This window comes from Eleutherodactylus coqui, chromosome 2 (assembly GCF_035609145.1).
Source record: "Eleutherodactylus coqui strain aEleCoq1 chromosome 2, aEleCoq1.hap1, whole genome shotgun sequence".
NCBI classification, from domain to species: Eukaryota; Metazoa; Chordata; class Amphibia; order Anura; family Eleutherodactylidae; genus Eleutherodactylus; species Eleutherodactylus coqui.
In genome coordinates this window covers 32,583,058-32,596,741 of record NC_089838.1, presented here as the reverse complement: position 1 = coordinate 32,596,741, position 13,684 = coordinate 32,583,058, and the positions used below count along the sequence as shown (strand labels likewise).

General features: G+C 40.5%; 1 pseudogene; it reads right to left on the bottom strand.

Annotated features, from left to right (window-relative positions):
• Positions 1-8,223: 8,223 nt before the first annotated feature.
• On the bottom strand, positions 8,224-12,137 carry LOC136609926 (CCR4-NOT transcription complex subunit 8-like; annotated as a pseudogene).
• Positions 12,138-13,684: the final 1,547 nt, after the last annotated feature.

Below are 13,684 nucleotides of genomic sequence, written 5' to 3'. Positions count from 1 at the left end.
GAGCTTCCGCCCCCTCTCTGCCTCCTCTCCACCCCTCTGCGCTATTTGCAATGGGGAGACGTGGTACGGGGGTGGGGCTAAGTTATGAGAATTAGCCCCGCCCCTGTCCCACCTCTCATCATTGAAAATAGTACAGAGGGGCGGAGAGGAGGTAGAGAAGGGCCGGGAGCTCAGTTCCTGCTCCTGGCTCTTCCATCCCCCCCCCCCCCCCGCAGATGAGGACGACGTATATGGGCTCGGCGTGAAAATCGAGCCGATATACGTTCGTGTGAATGCACCCTAATAGTTGGAAATGTAGATCAGCAGTCTGAAGATGTTGCATAACGATCCCAGTTACCCCTGATAGTATAATAAATGTAAGCATTTTTGTCTAACTTCATGCTTATTTTGGCTTACTTTGCACAAACATTTGGGGCATATTATCACATTTTAAGTCACATCACTTCAGACCCCCCCCCCCCTCCTTTCCCATTAAAGTATGCTTACTTGTCCAGCAAGGTGAAAAAAGTCACTTAAACCTAATAAATGTAGTGCCAACTATGTACACCAGTTTGTGTCTCTAATTGAACTAGAAGTATGATTCAATAAAACTCGCCCATCGTCATTGTTAGGACTAAGTTAATTTTGACCTAAAGGATCAAGAATTTATTCTTTTCCATTTTTGCTTTTTTCCATTGCATTGGCCACTATGGGTTAGGTTACCTAATGTGTTTTTGTTTGATGTTTTTGTGACTTTGAAAATAAAACTGAGTTAAGCATAATTTCCACGAGCGAATCGAATACCGCATGTGGGAACCTGCAGCGAAATCCAACCCTGCCCGTGGCCAAGGACCCTGCTTAACCATCCGTTTTTCCTGCCTGTCTGACTGGGTCTCCTACTGTCTTCACTGCGAATGTGTGTGGAAGCGCCAGCTGGTGCGCTGCTGCACATGCACAGTAGAGGGTTTTTTTAACTCCTGCTTCCTGCGGAATCTGCGGCACGCCCACAATTCAATTGCAGAAGGGGTGCGGATAAGATAACTTCCATTGACTTCAATGGAAGCCGTTCGTGCTGGAACCGCACTGAAATGGAGCATACTGCGATTTGTCCACAAAACAAATCTACATGCTGTAATTCCAGTGTGGACACTGATGCTTCCCTATGGGCAGCTTGAACTGCGGTTTTTTTCACAATTTGAATCTGCCCATGGACATTGGGCCTTATTTTACTTTAAAAGTTGTGATCTTTGTATTTTTAATTGTTTATTTTTTACTCCATTAGGGGCATTTAATTATTGTTTTAAAATATAATGCACTGTCATAGACATCTGGACACACCTAAGGTATATACCTTAAAGTCAGAAGCAATGTCTGGAAATATACAGTAGTTTTACTGAAAGAGTAGTAAATGATTGAAGCAAACCTCCAGCAGACATGCTGGTAAAATAAGCAATAAATGAATTCAAGCTGCCTGGGAGAAGCATATAGCTATGCTAAGAGAGAAATAAAATAATATAAGGGCAGACCACGTGGACAATGGGGTGTTTTCTAAAGTTTCTAAGTTTCTAAATGAGACAAATACTAAACAGCCTATTATGAAAGCTGACAATTTCTAAACATAATTCCTGATGCATTGATAGTGAAAGTGCATATAAGTGTTAAAGGACTTAGAAAGCCTGTTCCATAATACCCTGTAAGAGTTAATGGGCAGGGGGCATTTTTACTATGTGGATCTAATACATAGAATGGCTACAAAGAAAGTCTCCACATTCTAGTGTTATAAAGACAGCCCATTTATCTGGAAAGAATGACATGATAAGAATGATATGATATACTTCATTTCACCGGTTGTGGCATTGTAAGGGATGTGAATACTTGTAGTAAACAGCCTACCTGTATTTTTGGGGAGCATTCTAATGTAAAAAAAAATTATCAAAAATGTACAACCCCTTGAAACATTTCTTCTTACTTAAAAAACAAACAGACAGAAGTTATGGCAGATTGTCCCTGCTTTATAAAATCTAAGGGCCTTCATTGAATCATATATCACTATCAATATAATTGATGATGGCTGATGAAGGCGACTGATGATTGTTGATACTTTGTATGGATGTTAATTACTATTGTTGCTAATTACTATTACTGTTACTATTGTTGTTAATTACTATTGTTGCTTCAGAGGCTCTTACATGCTAAAATAAATCATCTGTTCAGGAGACTTTGATTTACATTGGACATGATACATAGATAGATAGATAGATAGATAGATAGATAGATAGATAGATAGATAGATAGATAGATAGATAGATAGATAGATAGGAGATAGATAGATAGATAGACATAGCGATTTTTACCCTGTTTCCCTAAAAATAAGACATACCCTGAAAATAAGACATAGCATGATTTTCCAGAATTTTTCTGGATGCAAAATGACTTTTCAGGCTTTTTGAGGATGCTTGAAATATAATCCCTATTCCAAAATTAAGCCCTGCTAACAGTTATTTGAAAAAATCAATTTAAATAGTATCCAGGCAGCTAGACATGTAAAAAAGTTAAACCTTTTTGAACAAAAATTAATATAAGACACTGCCTTATTTTTGGGGAAACACAGGGTCGATAGATAGATAGATAGATAGATAGATAGATAGATAGATAGATAGATAGATAGATAGATAGATAGATATCATGATCTTATAATATCTATGTTTTTATAAGATGGATCCATTGCACTAGGTACTAAAATGTTGCAAGATTAAGGTTTCACACTGATATAAAATAGGTATAATAAATCCTGTGCTCTAAAACTGCTCAATCTGATAAGATATTTATAAGTAAGACAATCTAATATCAGTGTCCCATTTCAGTGTACAAATACTGGACCTTCCATAGACACAGATTGCCACAGAAGAGAGTGGATGACTTACTCTGGTTTTCCAAATTATTTTTTATATAGTTTTGTGCAACCGGTACCCAGAAGTATATAAAAGTAATATATTCACAATAGTGCCGGACCGTTGCTTCAACCTGCCATCCTGTAAACCTGTCACATGGCAGCTTTACCCTGGCAGGTTTTCGGGAAAACACTGTTTATGTCCATATTGGGTCTCCAATTAACTGCAGTAGTCACGTAGGTAAACAAGCCACATGACCGCTGCAGCTGAAGTAAATAGATGATCGGAGGATTAGAGCATTTGGTGGGGGAACATCACAGCAGCAGAAAGGTAAGTAATAGGCTTTTAGTTACATAAACTGCATTCCCCCCTCCCACTGCCATGAATATAAAAAATACTTGGAAAAACCCTCAATTATCTAACACTGTTATCTGTGAAATGGAACCACTTGTGGTGCTGCATTCCTTTTAACTTTCTTTTATTTTAACAACATTTTGATTGATTTTAGAAAGCATAGTAATCATGACTTTCAACACTACATTCATATATTTCGTTAGGGGATTACAAAATTGATGTAATACCTCTTACAAAGTAAAATAAAGTAAAATTTAAGGTTCTCTTCCTTTATTAGAAAAAACCCTCATAAAAAATAAAATAAAATAGAATTGCCATAAGTAGATCAGTAACAAAAGTAACATTTAAGGAAAGACAAGCATAGGAAACAGTGGGGGGAACACATAAGTGGAAGATCATGGGGTGAAGAGAGTTGGGCTGTGCTTGTATCTTGTCAAATCTAGAACTTTCTTTTAGGTTATATCTAGTACAAATTTATCAAAACAAAAACAAGTACTTACCCATAGTACAATTTAGATCCTCCTCGTAAATTCCCTGGCTCTTGGAACTTTTGCAGCCATACTGCAGAGTCATAACCAGGTTTGAAATAAAGATTCAGATCACTTCCCTAGCCTAGTATCTAAATACCCTGGCCAAGACGGAAGGACTCTTTGGACTCCCCTGGTACCCAGATCCCATAGAACTTTCCCAGCTGGTTCTCCCAACCCTACTGTAAAATACACTCTGATGATGGTGGAATGGACAGTGTAGCAAATAGACAACCAACCGGTTACCACATGAGACACCACAAACCACCTACAAAAGGGTTCAGATTTTATCTTAACTATACGAGTACGAAGAAAGCAGCTATATTGGAAAAGAAATCTTCCAAAGAAACACAATGAAGCCATAAAATATAATAGAGACAGAGTAGTAGAAAAGATCAATGAAAGTTACAGCAATGGCAATGCATCTAAAAATATTACTGTTCATATTATTGCTACAAATTATCTTTGGGGGCAAATTTGTCTTAATATAGAATTTAATGATAGTTGTGTTTGCAGTTTTTTGGTAGTAAAGTGTCCCAGTACAAATATTATAACCTTGATGATAGTGATATTCTAGGATCAGGCCTTCTGGTTGCCGTAAATAAAAAAGTTTCATTATAAATTGTCTACTTTATGTATTCTTGGGGGTTGTATTATGTTACACACTGTAATGGCTTTTAGAGTTCTAGGTGAATGGTTTAAAAATGAGATTGCCAAGGATATTTTTAACAAGCTAACCTTGGAAAATAAATGTAAGGTAATAGGAATTAAAGGCTTGAAAGTCTTATAGCGGTTGCTAAATAAATCATCTTAAAGTCATAGAGCATTACAACAAAAATAATGAACTACATAAATGTACTGTGCTGAGTTCTCAAAGTAAACATATTACTAGGCTTTCTGAACATTTTTGTCACTAGATAAACCCAGAAGAAACATCAGATGTTAGCCGGGGTTCATACAGTGCAACTGTGGCATCCGACTAGAAATGTTTTTCCACGAATTGACTCTATGTCTATTTTTTCATATAGACCAACTATATCTCCTAAATATCTCTAAACATAAATAAAGTTGTGACCTGTTTTTTTTCTTATACTACACATCTGCTTGATTATATTACCATCCTGCCTTTTTCAGTTAATTAGTATGTTCCCACCCATTTCAGAGTTCTTTACAGATAGAAAGAGCCCAAATAGCCTAAACTGTGCAGGAATATGCCATATTATCACTTTAAGGACTACAAGGAATTCCAGATCTATGGTGCTGTCATTGAGGAGAAAGACCCTAGTAGGCTAGTACATGATATCTCGCATTACATCTTCTAAAAACTTCAATGGAAATCATCACCTGCAACAGGAAACGTTAGGCATTGACATTCTTTAAATAAACACAGATATTTTAATAAGTGGTCTCCATAAGCTATGTGTCATATTAAATAAGTTTAGAGGATGCCCCCTTGTTACAGTTAGTCCTTAGTAGAGATGAGCGAGTAGTGCCTTAGCCGAGTATCTCCCCGCTCTTCTCTAAAGATTCGGGGGGCGGGAGAGAGCGGGGAGGAACGGAGAGGAGATCTCTCTCTCCCTCTCCCCCCCCCCCCCCCCCGCTCCCTGCTGCAACTCACCTGTCACCCGCGCCGGCCCCCGAATCTTTAGAGACGAGCGGGGAGATACTCGGCTAAGGCACTACTCGCTCGAGTAATGTGCCTTAGCAAGTATACTCGCTCATCTCTAGTCCTTAGTATAGATTGTGGGAGAGATCTCTGTATTGTCCCCTTATATATTTATACATAGTTATTAGGCCACCCCAAAGCTGTCTTTTTTTCTAATGTGAATAACCCCAATTTTGATAACCTCTCTGGGTATTGTAGTCCGCCCATTCCATTTATTACTTTAGTTGCCTACCTTTGTACCCGCTCAAGCTCTGATCTGTCCTTCTTGAGTACCGGTGCTCCAAACTGTCCACAATATTGCATGTGTGGTCTGACCAGTGACTTGTAAGCAGGAGGAATAATGTTCTCATGTGCCCCTAGACCTCTTTTGATTCAACCCATGATCCTATTCGCTTTGGCAGCAGCTGCCTGACATTGGTTACTCCAATTAAGTTTACAGTTAGCTATAATCCCCAAGTTGTTTTCCATGTTATTTTTTCCCAGTGTTTTCCCTTTTAGTGTGTAATGGGGACATGTATTTCCCTGCCTGCGTGAATTCATTTTTCTGAAGTTACTTATGCATTATTCCACATGTAATTTACTAAATGTAATGAAGGGGGCATAAATGCACAATGAGGTGCATATACTAATGTAAAAGGCAAAAAAAAAATATTTACAACATTATTTTACTGTAATGGCAAATGCGCAAAACAAAATTGTGTGCATGAAACCTGTACAGCAGAACTCAGATCCTCTGCCTGGTGACGGGTGGGGCCCCTGTCAAACAACATATTGTAAGATACAGCCCAATGATGTGCCATGTTTCATTTGTTTATACTGTGTTAAAATTGAGTGTATATGTGTTTCTGTGATTCTGGTCAGCAGCCCCTGCAATGGGAATGTGATGCTGGAGGGACACACACCTATGAGGTCAGCCTGCCAGTATGAGAAGGAAGCAGGATGTGACGACACAGAGAGAGCAGCAGCCATCTTTACAGAGAGAGAACCAAGTGTCTGTGCTGTATTCAGAGTGTGTGGAGATCTTAGAGGACTTTCCTGTGCAGCTAACCTGTGTGTAATTCAGTCCAGAGGCAGACAGAGTGTAAAGAGACAGTATGTTCAGTGGAGCCATGCTGAAAGGACTGTGCCCAGTGGCTAACCAGTAATACTGACATTGTGGCTGTGGACATTGCCACCAAAGATAAAGACTGGCAGTGCTGTTGAGTACCGGACAGTAACTGCAAAACCCCTGGCTTATATCACACCGGGGTGTATGGATTCTGCAGGACTGTTAGTGTGCTGAGCTATTTGCTGTTGGATCCCATTGCATCCATTGGGTTTTCCTGCCTGCTGAGAAGGATCTTATTGCCTTGGATATTGTGATAACCGTGAGGAGAGGACGCTTTGCTATACAAGGAAGGAACGTCATTGGGCCCCAACGCACGCTTCTACAAACTGTAAGCAGTCCACTCGGACCACTGGTAAGAGGGGTGCGCACCCAAATGTGAAGTTAGGGTCAGTTAGGGATAGTTTGGGGACTATTGTTCTTTCAGTGTCCGTGCTGTGGAGGTGGACATAGTAAACGTGGAATATATTGTGAAATCTAACTTGAATTGTGCAAACTATACTGTGTATTTTGCTTGTCATTATTCCTGTTCTTTTTCCATTAACTTGCCTTTATTAACCTGTAGTAAATACATTTTTCTTAACTTGACCACCCCGTGTGCGTCCTTTCTGGTTGCGGAGACCAAACCACCTGCCTTGCTCTTGGTTCACAATATTGTCTCCTAAATGCAACCTGTATAAAATCATTGTCCAAGGCTTCTTTTACATGGAACAATTTATCATTTGCACGAGCAAAGGATGACAGAGTTCGCTCATTAACTCATGCAGCTTGTTTATACAGGCATTCATTCGCTTGTTCGTCCAAAAATCATTCAGTCATTCACATTCACTGTACCAGTGAATGTGAAAAACTAAACGATTGCTGTTCGCACGCAACGATGTGGATGATTTTTATGTCTGCATAAAATGAACAACGAATGAGAAGCAAATGAATTCTTCTTCCTCATTCAATTGTTGGCTGTGTTTGCACTGAACGACTATCATTCAAATGTGCATGATTCAATGATTTTTTTAACGATACTCGTTCCATGTAAAAGGGCCCTAATAGGCAGAGATGCTACTGCAACACCAGTTTGCCACAGCAGAAGACGCCAGAATCCTAGTCAAGAAGGCTGGAGTGAGAGAGCATTCAAGGACTTTCCAAATCTGAATCGAAGTTATAAGACACAAACTAAGTCTACAGTGTGAACTTTATTTGCTCCTCAAAGACTACCATCGTCCACCTTACTGTTTAACATTAATAAATATTGCCAGCATGATAAATTCGATAAATTCAGTGTCCCATCAAGTGCAACAATATTGACTTCGCTGGTACAGATGTAACTGCATAGAACTGCATACCCAATGAAGAAGCAATGGCTGCTTTCTACTGCCAAGCCAGAATAGGCAAAAGTGGACCTCTTTAAAGGTTCTCAGCTTTGCAGAAGTGGAGGACAAACACTGACCCGGCCAAAGATTTTCTCACTATGCTGCAGTTATATATCCCAAACTGAAAGCAAAGGAGATGTCTGCAATTGTACGAGAATGAGCAATGGATTGAGGTGTTCCCATAAACCACAACCCACAAAATCGGTCACCAGTGAAGTCATTCATGATGTTTACAAATGTTTTATTTATTTTTTTGTAAAATTCGAACATCTTGAATAAAAGCTTTAAAACAATGAGAAATGTTACATATCTGGCACAATATTTGTAATTACAGTCATTCCGACAGCCGCTTGGGAGCATAAAAATCATGGATTTTTGCAAGCCATGGATAACATAGGAAAAGGGTGCAACACATTGGCAGGAGACGGGAGACCCAGTGAATGGTGTCTGATTGCTGGTCGTTGTTGATGAGACTTGATGCCTATTTTCTCCTCTCTTGACTGGGGCGCCATTCTTGTTCCCAACCCATACACACGTCCACAGTACTTGGCATCATCAATATGGTCCCCAAAAAAACGCTGTTGGAAGAAAAAAAAATGATAGTTAGATCAAGTACATATTTGAAAATAGGAAAATCACTTTAACCTGTTAGTGCCAACCTGCCATAAACATACAATGGTTGGTCAAGGGTGAGATACCCAGACAGCTCAAGAGCAGAGCCTGCTCCATATATGGCAAGGGCAGGCTGCTTGAAACAGTAAACAGCCGACTGGATCAGCCATGAGGACATCCAACTACTTGGGTGCTGCAGTCAATGTAGATCACAGCAAGTAAGCAGCCAGAGAAGGGAACCCCTTTAGCACCTCATCAGCCCCCAAACCAGCCCGGAGGTTCCCAGGGTTTCCATGTATTGCAGTCTATTAAAGGGGCATGAGACAGAATTTATCTGACTTACAGACAGCCCAGCCGCGACTCATCCTGAAGTGCATGGCAGCAGGGGGCCGTGCACCACTGCTCCATTAACTTTAATGGAACCGCTGGACATTGCTGGCTCTGCTTTCTCTGTCTGTCCCTGTGTAGTGAATGAAGCTGTGGTGAGCATGTGCAGCTAACAGCTGCCATGCACTTCAGGACAAGCCACTCCTGGGCTATCGGCATGACAGGTAAACCCCATCATGAGACAATGCCTTTAAGCCCTGCCTGTAGACACTTGTAAAGTTTCCTCACTGAATGGTACAGAAAATAAACCCACCTTTTTCATACAGAAGAACACCATGCTGGTTAGAAGCGAGTCCGATCCCGCTTGATGCTTTCCACCAATCCTCTGCAGATTTAACTGATCGGCCACGTCCTGAAGACCCCCCTGTACAAAATAAACATATTGCTTTAGACAAGACATAAACTTCAGTAGCGTTCATTATTCCATCTGCATACATGACGCTATGATCACTACCACACAGAGCAAATCTAAAGCCAGGTTTACACAAGGCAATTTCATAACCCACCTTGATATAAAAGCAGCTTTTCATTAAGTATTTTACATCATAGATGGACGGGAAGAAGATATTCAGTTTGTGGAGGAACTCGTGTTCGTTCTCCGGAAGTCGAGAGTTTGTTAGAATCTTCAGCAGATATCCAAAGTCAAAAGAGCTGCAGAAGACAAAGATAATATTCAATGATAAAACAAGACCAGATGAGGCCAAAACAATACAAATCCATCAACACCACCAAGAATAGAGGTTATACAGCAAAAATCCACAACATATGTACAGTACCAATATTTAACAAAACTACTTCAGATTTCTTTGATATGGATTTTTAAATCTAGGCTTCAGTATATTGTATAAGCAATTGGAGAGTTGCAAGTTCAAGTCCCCTATGAGGACAAGAAACCTATTTTTAAAAATCTGTTAACCTTAATTATTAAAATATTAAACATTTAATTTTTTTTTTACATTTTTAACATTAAAAGGTGCATTATGTTGTACAATAAATGGTACCAATGAGAAATAAAATTTGTCCCCCAAAAAGCCCTCATACGCCTAGGTCGCTGGGAAAATAAAGTTATGGGGTTTTTTTTAAGTGAAAAAATAAAAATGGACATTTGTTCAAAGGGTTAAAAGCCTGGATAACCACTTTCAGATGTGACTGCATTATGAGCGTTAAGGGGGTATTTCCCAAAAACACTGTAAAACCTCACCTGTGAAATGAGAGCCACTTCACTTTATCACACATAACCACTCCAGAGGTCATGAGCAACTTTGCAAACTCCAGCGTGTCGATGCCTTCTTCTTCATGCTTCTGGAACTGAAGCCCGCAATTTGCTAAAAAATTGATGGAGTCTTGAGAATATAAATCCTTCCTGCAAGAGTAGAAGAAAATTATGAAATTCCATGACACATTGCAGAATTCTCAGACTCTGTATATCTGTTGCACACAGGGAAGACTGTGGCTCCAGCACACTTTTAACATAAAACTCAAGATAAAATAACTCCAGAGGCCGCTGCTGCAGCCAAGCTCCACACCTGGCACCTTTCAGATGCTTCATACAGCTGATAGCCACCCACCATTGGTAGTTCCAATAATACGTATTTAAGAGATTGAACACTGACTCGATTGATTTCTTTGGTTTATACTCAATCTTGTTTGGCCCCTTAGATTCAGCTCCCGGCACTGTTAATGTGTCAAGTGGACGGTACCGACTACTCATCGTCAATCAGTATTTTCAGACTTGAATGACAGTGAGCCTTGGGAACTACCAACATAAAATCACAGTATCCAAAGCCTACAAAGAGCTGATCTGATGGAACGGGAGCAAATTTAAACCAAAGACAGACATTGTTGGAGAAAGCGGGGCTGCAGCTGCAAAGCTATGCATCCGGTCTTGCTGACATCCCTGAGAGAGAATCTGATTTATACATTTCAGTCCTCCTTCCGGTCTTATTTATCCGTTAAGTCAGTTTTGCTAATGAAAATGTCCAGTGGGTTTGTGTTACAACTCGCGCTAAACCCTATTACAATGATCAGACTTACCTGAGGTTAAACTTGAAGTTAAATTGCCAGGTATTGGTTCCGGGTGGGTACTCGCCCTTCTCATTTATGAAGGTGAGACCAAGCTGTATAATCTTTAGCAAATCCACATTGCCTCGTACAAGCTGATACTGATAATCCATATTTCTTCCGATAAATGGCCTCGTCACCACACCAGGATACTCTGTGTCCTGCCAACAGAAATGGGAGAAAGATCATCATTAAGTCAAAGAACTGCAATCTGAAATGCAACTGAAGCCTATATATGCTACACCAAACCACTAAGTCCAACACACAAGACACAGGAACATAGGTAATAGAATTTTATTAGAACGCTCCTGAGCCCCAATGCGCTTTTCATCACCTGCTTTCTCAAGGGATTTTGTGAGCTTGTTTGTATGCTGTTTTTTAGAATTTTTTTAGTAATCTTACATTTTAATAAAATCTATTTACCATGATTCTGTGTCTTGGACTTACTAATTTAGTACAGCTGAAGCATTATGTAGTGTTTAGTCAAATCAATGGGTTGTCTATGTAATCTTAGACAGGACAGCCCTCCACAACAAGAGACCCCCTTTTTATCTTTTTTACCGCTCTCCCCTCAGACCAACATATAAGGATCCATAACAAGGAACGGCCCCCTATGAACTGAGAAGTCCCTAACGGTGTATGAAGATGTCTTTTTTTTAATTGGACAAACCTTTTAATAAAGTTGTTCAGGCCTAGAAAAACATGGCTGCTTTCTTGCAAACACCGTGCCACTGTTGTCCTTTGGCTGTGTCAGATCTTGCAGCTCATCTCCCATTCAGTTCTAGGGGGCTGAGTTGTAATACCAGACACAACCACATGGACAAGGGTGCTGTTGTGTATAGAAGAAAGCAACCATGTTTTTCTAACCCTGGACAACCCCTTTAACCCTAGTTGCTGTGTAGTAAAATATGCTGTACATCAGGCATAACTGGATCTCCATGCTATTGCCATAGAAGACAAGTGCCACTCCACTGTTTACATAATAGAGTCCATGATGCAGGGAAGCACACTCTTGAGCTGGTGAATATCACTTTAGTATTTGCAGACACAGTCCTATATCTTGGAGACAACAGCACTCACCATTGCAATGTATCTGTAGGAGTGGAGAAGCTCGCTGATTTTACGCATCTCTTCTTCCAGGTTCATTGCCCAAACCTCACAGATCACTTGACTGTTGGCAGCGGGCATCGTGAGTGGATACATGGTAATCGCGGGATGATGACTTGTATAGAGGGAGGAGCTTGTTCTGGATAGACAGAGGTTTTACACCTGTGGGTTTAATACAAACAGATATTATTGCGCCGTTTATGATTCATCCTTAATATCCTTTAAAATCGGCTGCTTGTTCCACAGCTAATTTCGGCAACACCAAAATGGTCGCTTATTGGCTTTACGTCTGTCCTACGGGGATGACTGTTGGTGCTTATAATTCTGCCTTCTTGGAAGCGATTCTCGGCCAATGTCAAGCAAAGTAAATGAGCGGTGATTGACATGCATGTTGATCAGTGCTTTTTATATAGGCTGACAATTCGGCCCACATAAAGACATCTTACAGTTATACAATGAATGATAATGCCTTCACTTATTGTACATCGTTCAGTTTCTGCAGCCATAAAAATCAAACGACAATCGGCCTGTGTAAACAGATAGTCATTAGGGATGAGCGAGCGTACTCGGATAAGCACTACTCGCTCGAGTAATTGGCTTTATCCGAGTATCGCTGTGCTCGGGTCTAAAGATTCGGGTGCCGCTGCGGCTGACAGGTGAGTCGCAGCGGGGAGCAAGGGAGAGCGGGCGGGAGAGAAGGAGTGAAAGATCTTACCTCCGTTCCTCCCCGCTCTCCCCTGCAGCTCCCCGCTCCGTGCCGACACCCGAATCTTTAGACCCGAGCACAGCGATACTCGGATAAAGCCAATTACTCGAGCGAGTAGTGCTTATCCGAGTACGCTCGCTCATCTCTAATAGTCATTCATCTAGGAATGACTGCCTGTATACTATGAATGGAAGCCAGAAGAGATCAACGATGCGTTCCGCACTCACTGAACCGTTATGTATCTGTTCACATGAATGTATTTTTCACAGCCGTGGATTAAAAAGCAAAGTATAGACGGTAAACCAGGCAGCATCTGATGAGATTCAATAAGCAATAACTTTTATTCATCCACAATGCATTGTGGGGGAATAAAAGTTATTGCTTATTGAAACTCATCAGATGCTGCCTGGTTTACCGTCTATACTTTGCTGATTGTTCTGGTCTTGATCCGGACCTTGCTGGGCTGCTGCATCTATACCTCATGCTGGGGACCAATTCAGGTTGGTGAAATCCGTATCTGAGTGCTGCTTTGTTATATACTACGTGTATTAAAAAGCAGCACACACTACTTTTGTTGTCTCTGTTCTTGCCTTCGTTGCTATTATTTTTTGTTGGGCAAATACGGGTCCATATTTCCACAGGAAAAAATAAAACCAAAAATAGCAAAAGCAGAGGCAATAACAGATCAAATACTAGTAACTGGCCTCACCCCATCATCATTAATACAATGAGGGGTGTCTGGACGGCTCCTTTTCTTGCTCCTAACTAATTGTCTTTGAATAGGATTCAACAAATGCTAATTGACCTGTGTATCCCAGTGTCTAGTAGTCCACTATATGTATGCTAAGTGATGTGGATTGCTAGATATAGTTGAGGTGGGGGAGGGTAGACTGGATTTGTGTGAAACTTGCTTAAATTCAAA